We start from the raw sequence: 23,154 nt of genomic DNA, 5'->3' as shown, positions 1-23,154 counted from the left end.
CTGAGGATTCTACTGCTAGCATTCAAACTTGTATTGGAAAATCCATTATTTATGTCCCTCATAAGTGCATGTATATTTGTTTCAGTAACCAACTCATGACTCTATCATCTGAAATGACATTTTGTGATGGCCACATTATATTAGGTAATAGAAATCATATATATGGAAAGTAATTTCAGATGGACCAAGCAATCCACATATTAAGAAATGAATGCAGAGGTAAGAAGCAACAAATCAGTAAATAGCTTATACTTCCACCTCACACAAAGAAATGTCATAATTTTTCTGGCCGTTGACTGTAAAAATTATGAATATTCACGTACAATCCCCAAGAGGAAAACAAATGAAAAAATAAACAGGTTTTTCAAATCAATGAGAAACTGTGAATCAAACTGAGGCAATGGCATTTTGATGACAACTGTATTTTAAATTATTTATTTAGCTAAAACTTCCAGCATTCTTTCCTATTGGCTTGCATTAAAGATGTACTCTTGCTTATTCTTGTTCATTAAATCGAAACACTCTTTATACTAGGGTAATTTTTAGTTCATGAAAGAGAAATAAAAACTATCTTAAGCTTATCTTTAATTGCATAGTTGATATCAACACAATGGAAGAAAGAGCAGATCAGAACAAATTGCTGTAATAAAAACTGGTTTAATTTTCCCATGATTTCCAATATCTTACACAAAAAATTACAGAATTGATCAAACATAAGGTAGTGTTAACCAAAAAAAAATCTATTATGTTTCCAGTTATAAGTGTTCACTCTTATAATTGTGGTTTGCTGTTATAATTATTTTCAGTTTCTTATTTTTGTGTGGTGTGTGTATGATTTCTCTCTAGCAATGAAAGCTATAGTATCACAATCAGGATCAAAATATTCAGCCATTACAGTTAGAATTAAAGAACAGCACTACACATTCTTAATTTTTTTTGTATTTCCAAATTAAGTTTACATAATCCTCCATACTACCTTTGACGAGAGGCTTTTAACACAAGTTCAACATATTTCTGTAATGATATTTCTAAATATATGAATTATGTTTTATTTTAATGTTGGTGTTATTGAGATGAGTTTTATCCCCATCCCTTAATTCATCTTTGCTGTCACATAGAAAACCAATATTTTGTGTATCTTTACACAATTGAATATTTTACTAAATTTTCTTTAAATTTGCTATTAGCATCTCTTAATTTTCTTTTAAATTGAGTCGTTTTTTAAAGGTGTATAGGCATACCACTTAAAAAATCACAGTGTCCACCTGATTATGGAGAGCCTTCTGTCCTTTCTTCTTCTATCTTGTAGCATCACCCAGAAGAAATTGCTTTCAATAATTTTCTAATTGTTCATCAGGTACCAAATTCCATGTCTCAACATCGATTATGTTGTTAGTTCTTGAATTTTCAGGTTTTGGTTATGATTTAATGATTTCCAATTAGGAAATTGAGAATTTCACCCTATCACATATTTCCAACTCTGACATGCATAACACACTTTCTTTTCCCCTTTACTCAAACTAGTTCTCCGAATTTCATTTTAGCAATGTAAGTGTTTACATAATTATATTGAGGCTATCACACATCACCCTGAGGAAAGTTACGCAGTACCTAACATTGCTTGTTCCTTGTGTTACTTTGTCTTCCCAGGAGTTCCTCAGGGTCTAATTTTAAACTATTTTACTCTTACTCATTTTTTAAATTAATTCATCTCCTAACATTCCCCATTTGAATACTTTCAGACACATGAGTATTTTCTTCTCTCTCCTATGTCAAGTACTCTGTCAAATGGATCTTTCCTGTCTTCCTGTTTCATGTTTTTTTTTTTTTTTAAAGGAGATTATGTCAAAAATAAAGGTAATGGTTTTGAGAAAGTGCCATGTATGAAATTGCCTTTATTTTAGGCTCCTACTGAATTGGTTAAATATAGAACTAAGGTTGGGAATTTCTTTTCTCTACAGTAATACCTTTTCTTTAATCCTCTCTAGTCTCCAGAATTGAGTTTAAGACATGGATAGTTATGTTAACGAGTTCCTTGGAAGTCTTTAAGATTATCTTCCAGCTCCTGGTAAACCGAAATTTGAAAAAGTGGCCCTTCTTGCAGTTCTAATTTTCCTTCATTGTTTGGAAAGTAGGTGACCCTAACAGTCAGAAAACTCATTTTTTTTTTCAGTTTCAAGAAATTTCCTGGGCTTACAGTTTTGATTATTTCATCTCAATTTTCTCTCTTTTTTTTTTTTTTTTTTTTAATTGAGAAACTAAAATTTGAGCTCTGGGTCTATTATACTGATTCTTTAGTAATTGAATCATTTCTTTCTTATTTCATTCCATCTTGTTTGTATCTTTATTATACTTTCTGTATTGTTTCCTTAACTGTGTATTCCAGGCATGTTCCTTTTAAATTTTATTTTTGTATTTCTATTATTTTGTTTTTCTATGCTGTGGGATTTCTATTACTATTTTCTTTTATTTATTCTCAAAATGTTGTCTTGCAACTTAAAAAAAAATTCATATTTTATTCACCTAATGATGTGTTTTCCATTCATTTTATTGTTTGTTTTAAGTTAGGTAAATGAGTTTGCGTCTGTCTGCATGCATGCGTTTAAGAAATTGTGACTTTAGTTTTGGAAATTTTACTTAGTAAACAATAGTCACAGTGGAAGAACTACAAAGTTTCTGGAATAATTTAAGTTTGCTCCCAAACCCAGATAGTTACTGTGCTGAGCCGGAAGTTGAGAGTGGAAGTGGAGTGCACAATTTCCTTGATTTATGAGGAAGTTCCTGTTTTTTCTTTGTATTAATACAGCCTTGCAAACATTATAGTTAGAAGAAAATGATCTAGAAATCTGATATTGATTTTACTTTACTATTTTGAGGGGTGCTAGTGATTTGCATTGCAGATTTTGTGCTACTACAGATATTTTTGTAATTGGCAAAGGCAAGGTGACATCTTAAACTAGAACAGGAAGACTTGCTTTGTTTGATTAAAGGTAATATAGAAAATGTCCACAGAAATAACTTAATTATATGTAGCACTACTTTGTGTAAAATTTTAAAATACATACTTACACTAAAAAGTAATGCTATTTGATACCAAATTTATTGTTCACTATTTAAGGACCTTGCTCCAGAATCAAAATATGAAATCAGATATTCATCTTTTCAACGCCAAACCAAGATGGGTAACTAAGAACAGGGAGAAAAGGAATCAAGCATTTGCTGCTATTCGAGATTTAGACCTTGTGCAAATAAAACAGAAAGAGAGGAAAATGTCTTTCTTGCTTTTGTTCTTTTACATTTCTAATTTTTTTAAATCAAAGAAAATATCTATGATAAATCAATGAATAAACATATTCTCGAACATGGAGAATGGAGATGTAGTGTGCGCCATTTTGGAGTAATTTCTACTCTGAAAATATTTACTGAAGATTAAAATATAGTAATTTTTCAGTTTATCTACAATATTATCATAATACATTCCATCTTTTGCTTATACTCATTTAGTTTTTTAAAATATATAAGTTTCAGGAGTTTACATTTCTCATCTATATATGTATAACTACACTTTTAAAATTATGATTCTGAAAAATAAAAATGTCCATTTCTATCTTTGTGAAGATATGAAAATCCCTTGTGAGGAGATAATCAGCTAGCAAAGGACTTCGATTTGTTGGCAAACATCACTGTTTTTAAGAATGTGAAGACTGTTTCAAATGAAGACATTTTTATTTGGATAGCTTTTCTATTTCTATTAATAGGCTTAATGACATTTTAATATTTTCCATTTGATTCTAATTAATATTTGCGAATATATATTTCTGATTGCAAATAGATAAAATATCAAGATTTTTTGTAGGCGACAACCCCTGAAAAAGTCATACAGATGTGTTTAAAGGTGACACGGGCCACTGGAAAATGGAAAGAAGAGATTTAAATGCTACTAATGATTCCAGAGAAGGAAATCTCTACCTCTCCTCCTTCCCTCTAGGGTAAGATTTTCTGGAGGGACCAGCATGTAGTCAATTTTGTAAAATGATCCAGATCATCTTGAAAACTGCCTGTCTCTGAGTAGGGTAAAAGAATCTGTTTATGTCATTTAGTTCCAGTGTTTTAACAGTATCATTCAAATGTCTGATGATCTTATGATTTTTAACTTGATAAGCATTTACTCAGTTGGTGTGTTAAAATGCCTCACTGTAAATATAGACTTGTCTGTTTCTCTTTGCAATCATTTTATTTTGTGCATTATTTAATTTGAGTCTGTATTACTATGGATATGCCATTTATATAGTTACATATTGCTGTCAAGTTGATATTTTACTGTTATAAAATACCCCTATATTGCTAATAATGGCTTTTGCCCTAAATTATACTTGTTGTAATTTATTATAGATATAACACTTTGTTTGTATGTTAAAATTTTTCTGTTCTTATGATTCAACACACTCTGTATTCTTATATTGAATATGTGTCCCCTTTAAGTGGAGAGGTTATTGTTGTGTGTCTTGTTTTTATTGAGTCTGACAATGTACACTGTTCAATAGGGCATTTATGAACAGTGTCCATTGTCAGACTCAATAAAAACAAGACACACAACAATATCTGCAAAAACATCAATTACTGATACATTGCAGTTTAAATTTACTATCTAATCATTTACTACCATTTTATTATTTTGTTTGAATTGTTGTTCTGTGTCTCTTCCTTTTTGCCATTCTTGGTTTGAATGAATACTGAATATTGTATCATACACTTCATGTATGCCGTTTCAAATCTTCTTGGTCTCAACTGTCACTCCATCCACTGCTGAACCAACCACATTCTGCTTCATTCAGGTACAGCTTGATAGCATGTTGCTTCAATTTCGTGCATTACTCTTCTTGCTTCCTGCCTTGGGACTCATAGATCATCCATAAGCAACCTGGGAACAAGAGGTGTTTTAACTCCAAAAGGCTAGACTTGACTGTGGCCTGATGAATGTCAATGAATTAATGTTTTTGCAATTTCTAGCATAAATGAAAGTCTCAATTTGACCAGTAATTGGAAGGTGTGGAATCAGAACTTAGGAAGTTTGACTCGAGTTTTTGCTCTTACATTCTGCACTAGTAAGATTTATTTTCAATTCTTTCAAAAGAGCAGTCAATCATCCCATCACGAATTACTAAACAAAATATTACTGCATTGCTTTGAAATGCATCCTTTGCATAGAAAATTAACTGTTTCTAAAATATAAGCCTCTTTTAATCCTAAATGTCTATAGTCCTGAATGACTGCCATCCTACATCAGTTACTATAATCGCATGGTAGTGTCCACATCTGAGAGGAAAAATGATCTTCATCATTTCTTTGTTTTTAACTTTTCTCTTTTAGAAACATTTAAATCTTTTATCAGAAATTTATTTTACATTTACAATTTAATTGTGAATTTACTAAATATATGGATAACTTGGAGACAGTATAATCTTTTTATCTGAAATGTAGTTCATATCTTTTTGTAATTAGATCTTGTATCCTAAAGAATGTATTTCATCAATTTAATTAAATATATCTTGTAAAGTTTATGAGTTGATAACTTAGTTATTTCATATCATATTTCTCATTAAATTATTTCATAATGTGCCTAAATTAATAACATTGATATATATTTAAGATAATGTTAAATTCTGAAATTTAATTCGAAAGCTAACTACTAGAACAGAATAGGCGTTTTGTGTGAAAAAAGATAATGTTTTAGTTTACTACACATTAGAAAACTAAAAATAATGTGGCTTTTAAAATAAACTAGTAAATTATAGGTAGACTTAATAAAGTCTTGTTTTCAAATAAAAGAAGTTAAGGAATTTACTATATTTTCAATAAGTCAGTAAGCCTCTGGCCTTTTACATTTTATCCCATGCTTTACAATTTAGGGATTTTAATGACTGTGTCTAGTTATAGCATCTAATTCTATATTAATTTCTTGTTGTTGGGAAAACAATTGAAGTAACTTTTAGGACATCCAAATAAAGAGAGGTAAAAAAAACAAAAGCACTTCCAATGTTTTAATGTCATTTTTAAAACAGAATATATAAAGTGAAAGAGAGTAAGGTGAATCATAAACATAAAAATAAAATTATTTAACAAGATTGAGCACAAATGACTCCTTTTTAAAACCATCTAAAGTAAATTTGCTTTGACCCCTATTTTATGTTTACCATATTATTGCACTCTCACAAAATATATGTATAGTGTTCAAATATTTAATTCTTAGATTTTTATATTATGAAGTATAGACTTAGTCCCCACTCGTATTTCTAGTCTGAGATACTAGTATTGCAGTAAGAAAATATAGAAACTAAATAAATGTATGCCAAATGAAGCAATATTAATCTATCAAAGATTTTTGCATCAGATTGATTTTGAACTAAACTTCAAAATTTAATATTACCTTATTAGTGAGAAGTAAGTTTGTCATGTATTGAATAAAATATAAAGCAAGACAACTTAAAATAATAAAGTGAGTAAAAAGTGAAAGAAATGAGATAAGAATTGTTCATAAGAGAATAGCTAAAAAGGAAGAAATACAGGGAACAATTTTCTTCACTGCATTTTAAAAAGTTGTTTGCCTTAGGCATTTTCCCTGTACATTAGCAATTTTATGAACTGGATAAATAGATAAACATTGAAATCAAAAAGAAAAGTAAAAAGCTAAATTTACATATATATCTAATTGACAAGTTAATCTGCACATAAACATATTAGAATTTTGTAGATTTCAAAATGAATCATTTAAAAGGACCAGTAAATCATTCTATAATATTGACTACATTAGACTTAAGAAAAAAATAAGACTAAAAGAAGCAACATAGGATCATGTGAAAATGAAGCATACACTAACCAAAACATATTACAAAAATAATGCAGGAATTGCCAACGATAAAATATGTCTGTATGAGGAATCTATGTCATCTTTCTTTATCACCAAGACTCTCTCACAAAAGGATGGCATTTCAAGCAGGCTTGATAAAACCTAACAGAATCAAAACTCTGTCGAAAGGCTTCAGGCATCTTTCTTTGAGCATTGAGAACTTTTCCTTCACAAAGTATCTGTCTCTGTCATTTTGGGAGGAAACAATATGAGGAAGAATAGCACAATATTCTTCAAGGTGATTTCATACAGAAACCAAGCTCTCACCTGAATTTAAAAAAGGATTAAAAGTAACTAAAATAATGGAATTACTTGCTTTTTACATTGGTTATTTTCACTTAAAAAATGGGCATTCACATTCAGTGACTATAAACTATGTAAATAGACTTTTTTCTTAGTTTGAAAGAACTAAATTCATATTTTAAATAAGTAAACCTTAAGTTAAAAGACCACTCTCTTTAGAACTCAAAAGAAATGGAACCTATAGTCTCTAATTTCATTTTGATCAGACTAAAAGAAACATCTGTGGTTATTTTTAAAGTGTGATGACTGTCAACACAAACCAAAAAAAGAAAAGGAAAAAAGTGTGTCAACTAACACCTGTCCTTCACAAAACAACAATAATTTTCCTTTTGTAACCATACTTAATTTTGATTGAAGAAGAATTACTATTATCATTAACTGATATGATGTTAATCATTTCCCTGTCTATCAAAAGAAGAAAGTCCCATTACAACTGAATCTAACAAATAGGTAAGGCCTCTGACCTTACCATGCACAGACATTTCTGTCTCCCATTTGTCATTTGATCTGAAGTTGTCAGCAAACAGATGTCTCCCTTAGCCTAAGGCATACTCAGAGCTACTAGGGCAGCTGTTGCTATGACATTTGATGAAGGTATGGAAAGTGATGATAATGTGATTTGTAGGTCTATCCGCATTAAGTGCTTGAGAGCATAAGATGGGAATGATGCATTCATTCCCAGCTAATTTGTTAATGCCCATTTTTAAAAATGCTTTTAGTTAAATGCAATTTCCTGTGCCAAACATATTTTTCCCTTTAAAGTGCCTCCTACAATAATTTTCAAGGAGTTGATCTGTGCCTGGAAATGCCTCTATTTAATATCCAAACTTTGAATGTTATTTGCATGAGAGAATATAATAGAACTTCTAATAGTCTTGTTTTTTTTAAAGGCAAATGTGTTCTAATCATCAACACCACCTTCTCATAATGGATTTATATACAAACAAGGGATAACTTATTATAATAATAATATTGCAGCGGGATTCTAATATGCTTTAGTGAACTTAAAATAGTCAATAAAAATTTTTGGTTTGGGGGTATGAGATCAAACTCCACATAGGGGGTGTGTGTGTGTGTGTGTGTGTGCGTGTGTGCTGTTAATGAGAGTATAATTTCTACTTTAAAATCATAGACCCTAAATTTACCTAGACAGGCATTTTCAAAGTGTGCATAATTGTGTTTCAAGAGATGAAGTACTATGCATCTTAATATTTTTGTCTTAGAGGATTTTTTGCTTTTGTTTTTAGTTCTTAGAATAGCATTGAACATGAAGATAGATTGTAAATAGTGATTTCTTTATTTTTAGAAATATGGCAAAATGTATCTTTGTGTCTGTGATCAACAATTTGTTATTTGGTATAGTCACATGAGTGATTGAAATTCATCCTCATTGAAGTCAGAAAGCAGGGCCATGAGAACTAGTTAAAATCTCATACTATGAATATGTTTATCATACTTCTCTAAAATCTACGGGAATACAGAAAATGTGGAATTTAAAACTAAGCAGACATGATCTCTAGTACTTTGATACAGGTAAATGCTGTAATCTCCTTAAGCTCTATATTCTTGATTTTTAAAATGGAGCTAATAATAACTATCTTGAAAGATTATTGCCATCACTGAAAATAATATTCATGAATCAACCAATACCACAATTTCTCTACAGGACATGAAAGAGTATTATATATGACAAATGATAGCTATGATTACTATTATCAGTGTTATTATTATTCTAATCCTAAGTGATCCAATAAAAGAAAAATATATCTGTGCATGTACATATGTGCACGTGTGTGTAGTCAAATACATGTTGAGTAAAGCAAAAGTCTAACTGTATTTAATCAACCTACCTGAATCCTCAGGAAAAAATTCTAAACCTAGTTTAAAACATGCAAACTCTAGGCTCTCTCCTTATAGTAAGTTAGTAGCAACACATCTTAAAATCTATTGTGAATGTTCTCTTAGTTCTACATGGGTCTAACTAAATGGAGGATTATTCTCAGGTGTTTGAAAGAGGCATATGTGACACTGATGTTTTGAGAAAAATGTAAATGTTGTCTTGTCATGTACTGCAGTTCTCACGTTACTTTATATAAAAGGTTGCGTAATTGTTTTACAGTAAATAATAGGCTGACAATATTTCTAGGATAACTCCAAAACAAAATTTCCTAGAACACATTTTGAAAAGGGTGATTTGAATGACAGCTCAACTGAGAATTACTAGCATACTTAGATAGTCCTGCCTTCTATAATATAAACTAATTTGATTTAAAAAAAAGACTTACTTCACCTGGTACCAAGTTCTTTTTTAAAATTTTATAATGTAGTTATCAAAAACATATGTTAATATTTTTGTAAAATAATTATCTCCAAATATAAGTTGATTTTAAACAGTTCTAAATCATAGCTATTGGTTTTAAATAATTTTTTCATAGAATATCCAATATTGTATGACCCTGTTGACTAATAAAATGTTGTTAAAATTCACTGCAAACAATGTAAAACACTTGCAAATTATCCCAGTTAAAGTAAAAATATTAATAATATGCTGCTGTCAAATATTATTTTGTGAGTAAGGTAAGAGGCGTAACCATGAAAATTGTTTGACACTGAAATTTTTAATAAGAATTACTGTCAATAAAAACTTTGTGAGTGAAAACAAATAAAATTGGAATGCACATATTTCATAAATGCCTTTGATACTCTTTAAAGCTTATTCTTTTAAATTTGTTAGGATATGTTCACATTGTGGTTGAAATAAAGAAGAGACTATATTTATAATCTTGTCAGTTATTCTAAAATTTAATCAGTGAAAATTAGAATGAAAGGGTTCATACAAGTTGTATGAAAGACATATTTAGATTTTAATGAGATTTTCAGCTCAATTATATCCATAAATGTTCAATTATATCCATAGATTCTATTGAATCTCCAGCCAAAGATATTAAAAATGCGCTCTCATAAAGTTGAATACACATTGCGTTAACAATGTTTTTAGAATATTATGAAGAAGAAATGAAAACAGTGAAAGATTTATACAAGGCTAATATGGCTAGAACCAGTCATCTTATCACAGAGGTAAAATTTCTTAGTAGATTGTACTAGTTTCAATGAAAAAGAACCCAAGGACTATATGCTTGCCATTAATTTCATGTCTGTTATGATAGCACACATCTGATTCCCAACAACATTTGCAGCATTTAGTGAAGTAGACATTACATGACCCTTGATGTAATAAGTATAGAGAAAATGATGATGAATAACACAGTGAGAGACTTAATGGATAAGCATCAGGAAAATGATCATTGAATCAATAAAAAATGTTGTAGATAAAGTCATTGCTGATAAGTATGTAAAACCCACCAAAAACGACACAACAAAAATTTTAACAGATGGCAAGTCATCTTAATCAAGCAAATTAAGGAATCACACATTTAAAAAATAAAATAGTGGGTTATTTGACATGCACTATAATTACATTGGATATATTGCTTTCAATAAACGCTAAAGGACAAATTAACATTAGTCGTGCCAACTGCATTTCTAAATCTGCTTTTCAGGCTTATAATTAAAATCCTAAATTATTACTGCCACAAATTAACAGTTTTAATGTAATGCAGACATTGTAATCATCAGCATTTAGTTGTTTCTTAAATGGATTGTCTAATGCAAATTTAAACAATGTTCACCTCAGTAAACAGTAAATACTAATAGCCTTTTCAGTGTTGCAAGAGAAAACTGTATAAGGCAGACTCTTCTGCTGTATTTTCTCAAACAAAAAAGAGAGCTTCACTCACTAGAGAAATAGTGTAATCCTTAGTGAAATAATCACGTTGGCCTCACCTAAAGCAGTGAGACTCTTACAATACAGTTGTTTAGACTCTTCCAACTCACAGGAAGAACAGGAAATACCATTATCTACTGTTTGAGTGAGCAGTTCCCTGAGTTACCGTATAGGAATGACCCCTTTAGTTACAAGATGACTCCAGTTGCATACCAGGGCTTTGCAATCCAGCAAGATTCCCATACACTCATTGAACCAAGGATCTCATTTAATTCTCACAACTTTTAAAAGTCTTTTCTATATATCATCTTATAGGGAAATACATTTTAAGACATTTATTACATGTTTGGAGTTTGGTCAGATTCTGTTTGCAGCTATCCATGTTTAAGCATGTTGATGCAAAGTGATGTTTTGTGGATATTTGTCTTTATTCCTCTGCCTCATAGTGTATATCTTCTGTTCCTTCAATCATTTTAGATTGAACGATTGAATAAATGCTGAAGTTAAAAAGTGTGATTGGAAGAAGCAAGGTGTGATAATAAAATGATTTATAATATAAAGTTTGGTATAATAAAATTTCATTTTAAATTATTGTAAAATAAATGAAGACTTGATTATAAAAGAAATGAATTAAGAATTATGTGTAGAGACAGTGTTTCCTTTTTTAAAAAGAAGAAATGAATAGGATATACTTGCAAATCTTGGATTTAAATTTGTATTGGTAAAAGTTTTATAAATCAAAAATGATTATGGAAATGCACACTTGTAGTTATCAGTATTGTTATTTATTGTTATTTGCATATATGATTTTACTTAGAGTCTACAACTACAATATACTTTTAGTCTCCACTACAGTTTTAATTATAATAATCGCTATGTGATTTAGCAGTAGCTCATTTCTAGAATTGCTTTTAATTTTATGATTGAAACAGCATGAAAAATCTTTAATAACTTATGGGGCAACCCAGAATTCTGAAGACAAAATTGTACTGTTATTCTAATTTATAACTGCCAAATTAGAATTAGAAAAAAATGTAATGATAGAAAAGAGAAAAATATAAAAATCTCATCAGTTTATTTCTGAACCTTCTTATCTGTACTTTATATTAATAACAACACCTTTATTATTAAGTTCAAAGGCATCTTTAATGATTTCTTATTGATTACCCCATACTGTTGTAAATGGAGATGATGGTCATGATAATGATAATGATGATGATGATGATGATGATAATGATGATGCCATCAATTCATTTATTGTGAAAGATATTGTTGAGAATACATGACAAAATGAAAGTGTCTTTTCAACTGCACAATAATCTACAAATATAATATTAGTAATTAAAAGCTGAAGTTATTCTATTTTACTTTCTGGTTAGTTGGAGAATCATTAGGATAAGATATTCATCTTAAATAACTCCAAGATATATTAACTTTAACAAGATAATCTGGAAATTAAGTTCCTTTTAATCTCCATAGCATGTATCTTTATATATGTTAAAAATATTTTATAATGTTTACAGTCCTGGAGTCTGTAAGGAAGATAATTGCATAACTTATTTAAAAAAAAACCTCATAAACCTGGAAAACCACCTTTATTAGTCCATTGTCACACTGCATTAAAGGACTGCCTGAAACTGGGTAATTTACAAAGATAGAAGTTTAATTTAATCACAGATTTGCATGGCTGTGGAGACCTCAGGAAACTTACAATTATGGCAGAAGGGGAAGCAAACATGTCCTTATTTACACCACGGCAGGAAGGAGAAGTGCCAAGTAAAATGAGGAAAAGCCCCTTACAAAACCATCAGATCTTGTGATAACTCACTCACTATTATTACAAGAACAGCAGCATGGAGGTAATCGCACCCCATGATTCAATTACCTCCTGCTGGGTCCATCCCATGACACATGGGGATTATGGAAACTACAACTCAAGATGAGATTTGGGTCAAACCATATAATTCCACCTTGGTCTCCCCCAAATCTAAGGTCTTCACATTTCAAAATCAATCATGCCTTCCCAACAGTACCCAAAAATCTTAACTCATTTCAGTGTTAACCTAAAAGTCCAAGTCCAAAGTCTCATCTGAGACAAGAAAAGTCCCTTCTGCCTATGAGTCTGTAAAATCAAAAGCAAGTTAGTTACTTCCTAGATACAATGGGGATACAGGCATTGAGTAAATACAGCCATTCCAAATGGGAGCAAGGAGCTAAAATAAAGGGGCTACAGCCTCCATGTGGGTCCAAAAATCCAGCAGCACAGTCAAATCTTAAAGTAAGCTCCAAAATGAACTACTTTGACTCCATGTCTTACATCCAGGTCACACCGACGCAAGAGGTGGGTTCCCACAGCCTTGGGCAGCTCCACCCCTGTGGCTTTGCAGGGTACAGCCCCACTCTCAGATTCCTCCATAGGCTGCCATTGAGTGTCTGTGGGCTTTTCCAAGAACATGGTGCAAGCTGTCAGTGAGTCTACCATTCTGAGGTCTGGAGGACTGTGGTCATCTTCTCACAGCTCCACTAGGAGTGCCCCAGTGGGAAAACTGTGTGAGGGCTCCAACCCCATATTTCTGTTCTGCACTACCCTAACAGAGTTTCCCATGAGGGCTCCACCCCTGCAGCATACCTCTGCCTGGACATTCAGGCATTTCCATACAGTCTCTAAAATCTAGGCAGAGGTTACCAAACCTCAATTCTTGACTGCCATCCACACACAGACTCAACACCACAAGAAAGCTGCCAAAGCATGGCACTTGCTGAATAGGAACAGCTTTAGTCTGCAACTTCCAGCAATATCGACACAGAAGGCAGGTGATTTTTGCATTTCAAACTGAGGTACTTGGTTCTTCTCATTGGGACTGGTTGGACAGTGGATACAGTCCACAGGGGGTCAAGCCGAATCAGGGTGGAGTGTCACCTCACCCAGGAAGCACAAGGGGTTGGGGAATTTTCTCCTCTGCCCAAGGGAAGCTGGGAGGGACTTAGCCTGAGGAACTCTGGCACAGATACTCTGCTTGTCCCACAGTCTTGGCAACCTGCAAACCAAGAGATTCTCTCCAGTGCCTACCCCATCAGGTCATGGGTTTCAAGCACAAAACTCAGCAGCCATTTAGGCAGACACCAAACTACCTGCAGGAGTTCTTTTTTTCCATACCCCAGTGGCGCCTGGAATGCCAGCGAAACAACCATTCACTCACCTGGAAAGGGGTGCTGAAGCCAGGCAGCTAAGTGGTCTGGCTCGGCGGGTCCCACCCCCAGGGAGCCCAGCAAACCAAGATCCACTGGCTTGAAATTCTTGCTGCCAGCAAAGCAGCAATCTGACATGAACCCAGGATGTTCGAGCTTCACTGGGGGATGGACGTCTGCCATTGCTGAGGCTTGACTAGGTGGTTTTAAGCTCAAAGTGTAAACAAAGTCACTGGGAAGTTCAAACTGGGTGCAATCCACTGCAGCTCAGCAAGGCTGCTGTGGCCAGACTGCTAGATTTCTCTCCTCTGGGCAGTGCATCTCTGAAAAAAGGCAGCAGTCCCACTCAGGCATGTAATAGATAAAACCCCCATCTCCCTGGGACAGAGTACCTGGGGGAAAGGGTGGCTGTGGGCACAGCTTCACCTGACATAAACATCACTGCCTGACAGCTATGAAGAGAGCAGCGGACCTCCCAGAACAGTGTTCAAGCTCTGCTAAGGGTCAGACTGCCTCCTCAAGTGGGTCCCTAACCCTTGTGTATCCTGACTGGGAGACACCTCTCAGGAGGGGCCAACAGGTACCTCATACAGGAGATCTCTGGCTCGCATCTGGCAGGTGCCCCTCTGGGACGAAGCTTCCAGAAGAAAAATCAGGCAGCAATCTTTGCTGTTCTGCAGCCTCCGCTGGTGATACCCAGGCAAAGAGGGTCTGGAGTGGACCTCCAGCAAACTGCAGCAGACTGGCAGCAGAGGTGCCTGACTGTTAGAAGGGAAACTAACAAACAGAAAGGAATAGCACATACACTCAAAGACCACATCCAAAGGTCACCAACATCAAAACTGACAGTAGATAAATCCATAAAGTTGAGGAGAAACCAGCGCAAAAAGGCTGAAAATTCCAAAAACCAGAACGACTCTTCTCCCCAAAAGGATGACAACTCCTTGCCAGCACAGGAAAAAAACTGGACAGTGAATGAGTTTGACAAACTGCCAGAAGTAGGCTTCAGAAGGTGGGTAATAACAAACTCTTCTGAGCTAAAGGAGCATGTTCTAACCCAATGCAAGGAAGCTAAGAACCTTGAAAAAAGGTTAGATAAATCGCTAACTAGAATAACCAGTATAGAGAAGAAAATAAATGACCTGAAGAAGCTGAAAAACACAGCACAAGAACTTCATGAAGCATATACAAGTTTCAATAGCCGAGTTCTATGAAAATGGCCATACTGCCCAAAATAATGTATAGATTCAATGCTATCCCCATCAAGATATCACTGACTTTCTTCACAAAATTGGAAAAAACTACTTTAAACTTCATATGGAACCAAAAAAGAGCCCCCATAGCCAAGACAATCCTGGGCAAGAAGAACAAAGCTGGAGGCATCACGCTACCTGACTTCAAACTATACTACAAGGCTACAGTAACCAAAACAGCATGGTACTGGTACCAAAACAGATATATAGAACAATAGAACAGAACAGAGGCCTCAGAAACAGCACCACACATCTACAATGATCTGATCTTTAACAAACCTGACACAAACAAGCAATGGGGAAAAGATTCCTTGTTTGATAAATTATATTGGGAAAACTGGCTAGCCATATGCAGAAAACTAAAACTGGACCCCTTCCTTACACTTTATACAAAAATCAACTCAAGATGGATCAACGACTTAAACCTAAGACCTAGGACTATAAAAATCCTAGAAGAAAACCTGGGCAATATCATTCAGAACACAGGCATGGTCAAAGACTTCATGTCTAAAACACCAAAAGCAGTGACAACAAAAGCCAAAATTGACAAATGGGATCTAAGTTAACTAAAGAGCTTCTGCACAGCAAAAGAAACTATCACCAGAGTGAACAGGCAACCTACAAAATGGGAGAAAATTTTTGCAATCTATCCACCTGACAAAGGGCTAATATCCAGAATCTACAAAGAATGTAAACAAATTTACAAGAAAAAAACAAACAACCTAATCAAAAAGTGGGCAAAGGACATGATCAGACACTTCTCAAAAGAAGACATTTATACAACCAATAGACATATGAAAAAATGCTCATTATCACTGTCATTAGAGATATGCAAATCAAAACCACTATAAGGTGCCATCTCACTCCAGTTAGAATGGCGATTACTAAAAAGTCAGGAAACAACAGATGCTGGGGAGGATGTGGAGAAATAGGGATGTTTTACACTATTGGTGGGAGTGTAAATTAGTTCAACCATTGTGGAAGAAAGTGTGGCAATTCCTCAAGGATCTAGAACTAGAAATACCATTTGACCCAGCAATCCCATTACTGGGTATATATGCAAAGGATTATAAATCATTCTACTATTAAGACACAAGCACACGTATGTTTATTGCAGCACCATTCACAATAGCAAAGAATTGGAATCAACCCAAATGTCCATCAATAATAGACTGGATAAAGAAAATGTGGCACATATACACCATGGAATACTATGCAGCCATAAAAATGATGAGTTCATGTCCTTTGGAAGGACATGAATGAAGCTGGAAACCATCTTACTCAGCAAACTATCATGGTAACAGAAAGCCAAACAGCACATGTTCTCACTTGTAAGTGGGAGTTGAAAATGAGAACACATGGACCTACGGAGGGGAACATCACACACCAGGGTCTGTAGGGGGTTGGGGGACTAGGGGAGGGATAACATTAGGAGAAACACCTAATGTAGGTGACGGGTTGATGGGGGCAGCAAACCACCATGGCACGTGTACACCTATGTAACAAAACTGCACGTTCTGCACATGTAGCCAGAACTTAAAGTATAAACAATAATACTAACAATAAAATAAAATAAAAACGGAAGTTTCTGTGCACAAGCTCTCGTTTTGCCTGCCGCCATTCCCATAAAATGTGACTTGCTCCTTCTTGCCTTCCACCATGATTGTGAGGCCTCCTCAGTCATGTGGGACTGTAAGTCCATTAAAACTCTTTCTCTTGTAAATTGTCCAGTTTCAGGTATGTGTTTATCAGCAGCATAAAAAACAGACTAATACGCTGCTCCCATGATTCAATTACCTCCCACTGGGCCCCTTCCATGACATGAGGTTTATGGGAACTACAATTCAAGATGACATTTGGGTGGGGTCACAGCGAAACCATGTCATACCTGTATTATATACCCTCTCCTGCAATCATTCAAACTTTTTACATGAAAAACCTTTAAATAATTGTACGACACACAATAACCCTAGAGAGAAATATTGTAATTGTTCTTATTTTCTTCTCATTTTTTTAGACTTCCAAGGCTATTTAGATTCCATAATAAACTTGTATGTTAGCCATTTTACAAGAGGGAAAGTTGGCAAGTACCATGCCACTCTTTACTATGCCACTTTTCATTTGTTGCGCTAATCATTTAAAATAAGCCTTCCCTGCTAAGCATTGTTTCTGTGGATTCTGTAGGTAGTATGTTGACCTTCCAGCACAATTTATACATCTTTAAAATGTTCTGATTAGCTTGTATTTCCATACTTGGGGGTGTGGAGGGCTTTCTAAGACTCCCTGAATCATATACAAAAGAAAATGTGGAATATTTCCTATGAACCCTTCATGAAACTTCTGTGCTCCTGCATCCTGTGAACTCCCTTTCACATAATATTTCACTGTTTATTATTTCATTGAACACTTTAACTATTTAACAAATTTGGTTATTACTTAATGACTAACCAAAATAAAGCCTAGTACATTCACACACTAAGGTTCACACAACTCGTTTTTGTGTTTGTTTGTTGTTTACTCTTTTAAATTAGCTTAGTTTTGGTTTCACCCAAAATAAAACTCACATCTCTTCTCCAGAGTAACCTCTATTCTTCTCTCTATTGGTCAGCAACCTAGAATATAATCAATTCGAAGTTTATCATGTAATTCTTGCCCCAGTAATCTTCCATCCTTGCTAAGACATTTTAGTTCATTTGTACACAAAAGAAACCATCTCAGATCTTCAGGGGTTGACAGACCAGCCAGAATATCGATGAGGAATATGTACATCCATGAATACTAGCATACATAAATTATACAAAAGTACTATTAAACACAGGTTAAATGGGCAAAATCATTTTTAGTTCTAGAGATTAAGAACACACAGTCTAGAATTGGAAGGCTTGAACTCGAATCTTGAGTGTGCTCTTGATCGTATGACAGCAGCTTCTGCACCTGTTTCGTAATCCCATTCACAATCTATATTCTGAGCCATGATTGCCCTCGTTGGGGTTTATCACTTGACAGCCTCCATCCCACATCCCTTGATATAGCATCCTGGGCTTGGCACAGACTTTATGTCATTCCTCTACTTATAGATTTAGAATGACTTTCTATTGTCCATTTTTGCAAACCAAATCCTTCCACACAAGTCAGAGGATTTTTGTATTGGTAATTAAGGAAAAGCTTTAAGTCACTGTCAAAAGTGTCAGTCAGGGATGTGGCAGCTGAAATGAAGCCGGGTGCAGTGCTGACATTGCTTATGATTTGTGATGTTGCAACAGCCATGAACCACAGATGACAGAAAGATGACAATGGAATTTTGTGGACTAATAGACTTTATCGATCAAGGAAAGTAGTTACAAAGATGAATGTAAAAATCATAAACACCATCCAAATGTGCTATTACTTATATAGGGTTGAATATAATAAGGTAATTATTCATTCATTGAAACAAACACCTGCCCCACAATATCTTTATAAATGTATTCTTCAGAAAATAATTTTCAAGAGAAGGTCTTCGTAATGTACTCTGTAGTCAAATCGTGAACTTTGTTAGAGATGTATCTAAGAGTGAATGGAGTCATGCTGCTGTATGGCATAATATTTTGAAGGCGTGTGGACTCTGATAGCCATAATATGAAACAAAATGGAATGTAAATAAGAATAAAAGAAACAAATTTAAAGAAGGTTTAACTATCTTATTTACATGTTCAGTTTTCACTTTCTTTTTTTTTTAATGAAAATTAACCTTGCCTAAAGATGTAAGCATGAGAATGTCACACATAGTAAAGAAAATATATCATTGCAAGGATATCCTGATAATGAATAAAAATTATGGAATCATAAATTTATTTTGGGGTAAAACTACAAATCTTAAGAGTATTGGATAAGGGAGCTCACGGATGAGCTATATTATTTTGCAAGTTTCATGTTCCTCATTTTTTTGTCATTAGAAATCTTTATGTAGAGCTATAACTGGAAATATAATTTCATGTCTCGTTTAAATCATGCATTCATTTTCCACATACATTAAACTGACAAAAAATCATATTCTATTTGATACTCATGCTAGACTTCAAATAGAGAATATTCTTAAAACAAGAAGTGATGAAGCATAAAATAACACCATTATGTTCCCTAAAAGCACAGAATCACATTTGAGATATATTATTCCTAAGTTCAGCACTGATGCTGATATCACATTTTCTTTACCAACTGTGAATAGCAGTTTCAGAAATTTGATATTTTCAAGGGATACTTGAACTCTCTGACGCTTCATTCATTGAAATATTATTGCTCATATTTCTATCATGATTGTCGAAGTGAAACATGATACTCATTTTTTCTCTGAGAAAATTTCATTGTTCCTGTTTGCAATGATATGAGATATGTGAGTTGAGTTCTTATTGTGACTTCTTGCTACTACAAAATTTGGGGCTCAGTCTTATCAAATTCTGTTGAATATTTCTGATAATCTAACAAAAGAGAAAGTCAGCATATTTTTGTTAGGGGGATCTTCAAAATGATTAAACACATGGTAGTTTTGATAAATTTATCAATATCTAACATCTTAATATATTGTGAAGGAAGCATTTATTGTCTCAAAGCTTTGATTTTGAGATATTATTGTTCAAGATATTTTTGTGCTACTTGGTCTTGTGACAAAAGAATATAAAACAATAGCAAAAATAAGAGACAAGGCCAGGTGCGGTGTCTCACACTTGTAATCCCAGCACTTTGGGAGACCAAAGTCGGGGGATTGCTTGAGCCCAGGAGAAATCAGCCCAGGCAACATTGTGAGACTCTATCTCTGCAAAATATAAAAAAATTAGCCAGGCATCGTGGCATGTGCCTGTAGTCCCAGCTCCTCAGAAGGCTGAGGTGGGAGAATTGACTTGAGCCTGGCAGGTTGAGGCTGCAGTGAGCTGTGATCATACCACTGCACTCTAGACTTGATGACAGAGCAAGATTCTGTCTCAAAAAGATAAAAAAGAGAGACAAAGAGTGAAGTTTCATCATGAAAATAATTATACATAGACAATGATGATAAAATTATAATTTACATACACATGTGACAACAATTGAATCGAAAATTTTGAAATTTTTAAATGATGATAAAAATCATTTGTTACAGCTAGATACTGTTCTCTAATAATCACCTCATGGTTTTAAATTTATACTTCAACTTATCTTTTTCATTTATTTGCATAATAATCATTTAAATTCTTAGACAAAAATATAAATAAAACAAAAATTATATAAATGCAGCACTTTATTTAAATATTTCTTCCACTTTCTAAACCAAATATTCATCTAATAGTTAATTTTACAACTATGGGTTTGTTTTTTTTCTGAGACGGAGTCTTGCTCTGTCTCCTAGGCTGGAGTGCACTGGTGCCATCTCGGCTCACTGCAAGCTTTGCCTTCTGGGTTCACGCCATTCTCCTGTCTCAGCCTCTCGAGTAGCTGGGACTACAGGCGCCCACCACCACAGCTAATTTTTTGTATTTTCAGTAGAGACAGGGTTTCACTGTGTTAGCCAGGATGGTCTCAATATCCTGACGTCATGATCCACCTGCCTCAGCCTCCCAAAGTGCTAGGATTACAGGCACGAGCCACCATGCCCAGCCAATTATGAGTATGTATTATATTTGATGAACAAAATAAATCAGATTTTAAAAATTAATACACTTATTATAATTAAATAGAAATTGTATATATTTATCATATACAATACAATGTTCTGAAATATTTACATGTTGAGGGACGAATAAATCAAATTAATTAATATGTATATATTATTTCACATACTTACCATTTTTGTGGTGAGAACATCTAAAATCCCTCTTATTGATTTTTTTTTTTGAGACAGAGTCTCGCCCTCATTGATTTTTAAGGTAACACCATGTTGTACAACAGATCTCTAGAACTTATTACTCCTAGGTGAAATTTTATAATCTGACTAACATCTTCCAAACTCCTCCCCCAAGTCCCTGGTAATCACCATTTAACTCTCTATTTCAATTAGTTCAACTTTGTTAGATTCCATATGCATTTGAGATAATGCAGTATTTGTTTTTCTGTACCTGGCTTATTTCACTTGACATAATGTCCTCCAGATTCATTCATACTGTCAAAAATGATAGGATTTCCTTCTTTTTAAAGGCTGACTAGTATTCCGTTTTGTATCTATAGCATATTTTCTTTATTCATTTTATATGGTTTCAATGTTTGTCCCCTCCAAATCTCATGTTGAAATGTGACCTCTAAAGTTGGAGGTGGGCCTAGTGGAAGGTGTTTTGGTCATGGGGGCAGATCCCTCATGAATAGGCTTGGTGTTGTCCTTGCAATAATAAGTGAGTTCTCACTCTATTAGTTCACGTGAAGGTTGGTTGTTTAAAAGAGCCGGGCATCTTTCTTGCTCCCGCTCTCACCATGTGACACACCTGCTCCCCCTTCACCTTCTTACATAAGTAAGAACTTCCTAAGGCCTCACCAGAAGCCAAGCAGATGCTGGTGAAGAACCATGATCCAAATAAACCTCTTTTCTTTATAAATTATCCAGTCTCAGGTCTTCCTTTATTGTACCGCAAAACAGACTAACACACCATGTATTCATCTGTTGATGGACACTTCATTTAATTCCATGTCTTGACTGTTACAAATAATGTTGCAATGAACAGAAACTTAACTATTAATGGTTTAACTAAAAAGGAGTGTATTTTCCTGACATCACCGTGCAATTATTCATTTGTTGATTCTCATGTCTAAATTCACCCTCTTTGTACCAGCTTCACAATAATAGATAATTTTTCTTAAACATTTCTCTTTTATACTGGGCACCTTCATAAACTTTATCAGCTGAAAGACATTGGAGGTACCCTGTGGAAGGAGGAGGTTCTTTCTCCCAGCTCTGGTGGCTGTACCTCCAGCAAGTGTGGCTAGGAGGGTCATCAGCTGGTACTCTGTCACAGAGAGATGCCCAGAGTGCCTGGAGAGCAACAGCCTTGCAGAACAACATGGCAATCGCCTTTGCACTTTGATATGCTGTGGCTGTGTCCTCACCCAAATCTCATCTTGAATTGTACCTCCCATAACTCCCAAGTGTTGTGGGAGGGACCTGGTAGTAGGTAATTGAATCATGGATGCAGGAATTTCCCATGCTGTTCTCGTGATAGTGAATAAGTCTCATAAGACCTGATGGTTTTATAAAGAAGAGTTCCCCTACACAAGCTCTTGCCTGCCACCATATAAGACATGACTTTTCTCCTCATTAGCCTTCCACCATGATTGTGAGGCCTCCCCAGGCATGTGGAACTGTGAGTCCATTAAACCATTTCCTTTATAAATTACCCAGTCTCAGGTATTTATTAGCAGCATGAGATCAGACTAATACACACTTGATGCAGACATCATATGTCCCAGACCTCCTGCACTGTGTGCTCCTGGTCTCCTGCCTAAACTGGTGCCCCACACCCTCTGACTGCACAGCTCTCTCTCCGGGTTTATCCCCTGCAGCCTGTCCTAAAGAGAACACTGCCGGCTACATACCTCCTCTCCCCTCCCCACTGGCTCCTTTCCCTTCTGCACAATGGTGCATGTAGACACAGGCTCAGCAGTGCCCCAGAAACTGCTTCTCACTTGCCCAGCAGCTGCACACCAGCTCTGCTCTGTGCAAACCAGAAAAGTTATCTGCCATTCACTGGCCTGCAAATACAATTCCGAAGAAGTCAGAG

The 23,154-nt window shown here is 34.5% G+C and overlaps 1 long non-coding RNA gene across 1 annotated transcript in view; it reads right to left on the bottom strand.

Moving 5' to 3' along the window:
• Window positions 1-1,817: 1,817 nt before the first annotated feature.
• The window catches only part of LOC110741736, a 32,605-nt gene continuing 11,268 nt past the window's right edge, over window positions 1,818-23,154 (bottom strand). The window contains exon 2 of the long non-coding RNA XR_002518504.2: window positions 1,818-4,921. This is a non-coding gene — a long non-coding RNA (uncharacterized LOC110741736). The remainder of the gene's footprint in view (window positions 4,922-23,154) is intronic.

This window comes from Papio anubis, chromosome 15, assembly GCF_008728515.1.
Source record: "Papio anubis isolate 15944 chromosome 15, Panubis1.0, whole genome shotgun sequence".
Classification (NCBI taxonomy): Eukaryota; Metazoa; Chordata; class Mammalia; order Primates; family Cercopithecidae; genus Papio; species Papio anubis.
This window is presented reverse-complemented; position numbering and strand designations above follow the sequence as displayed.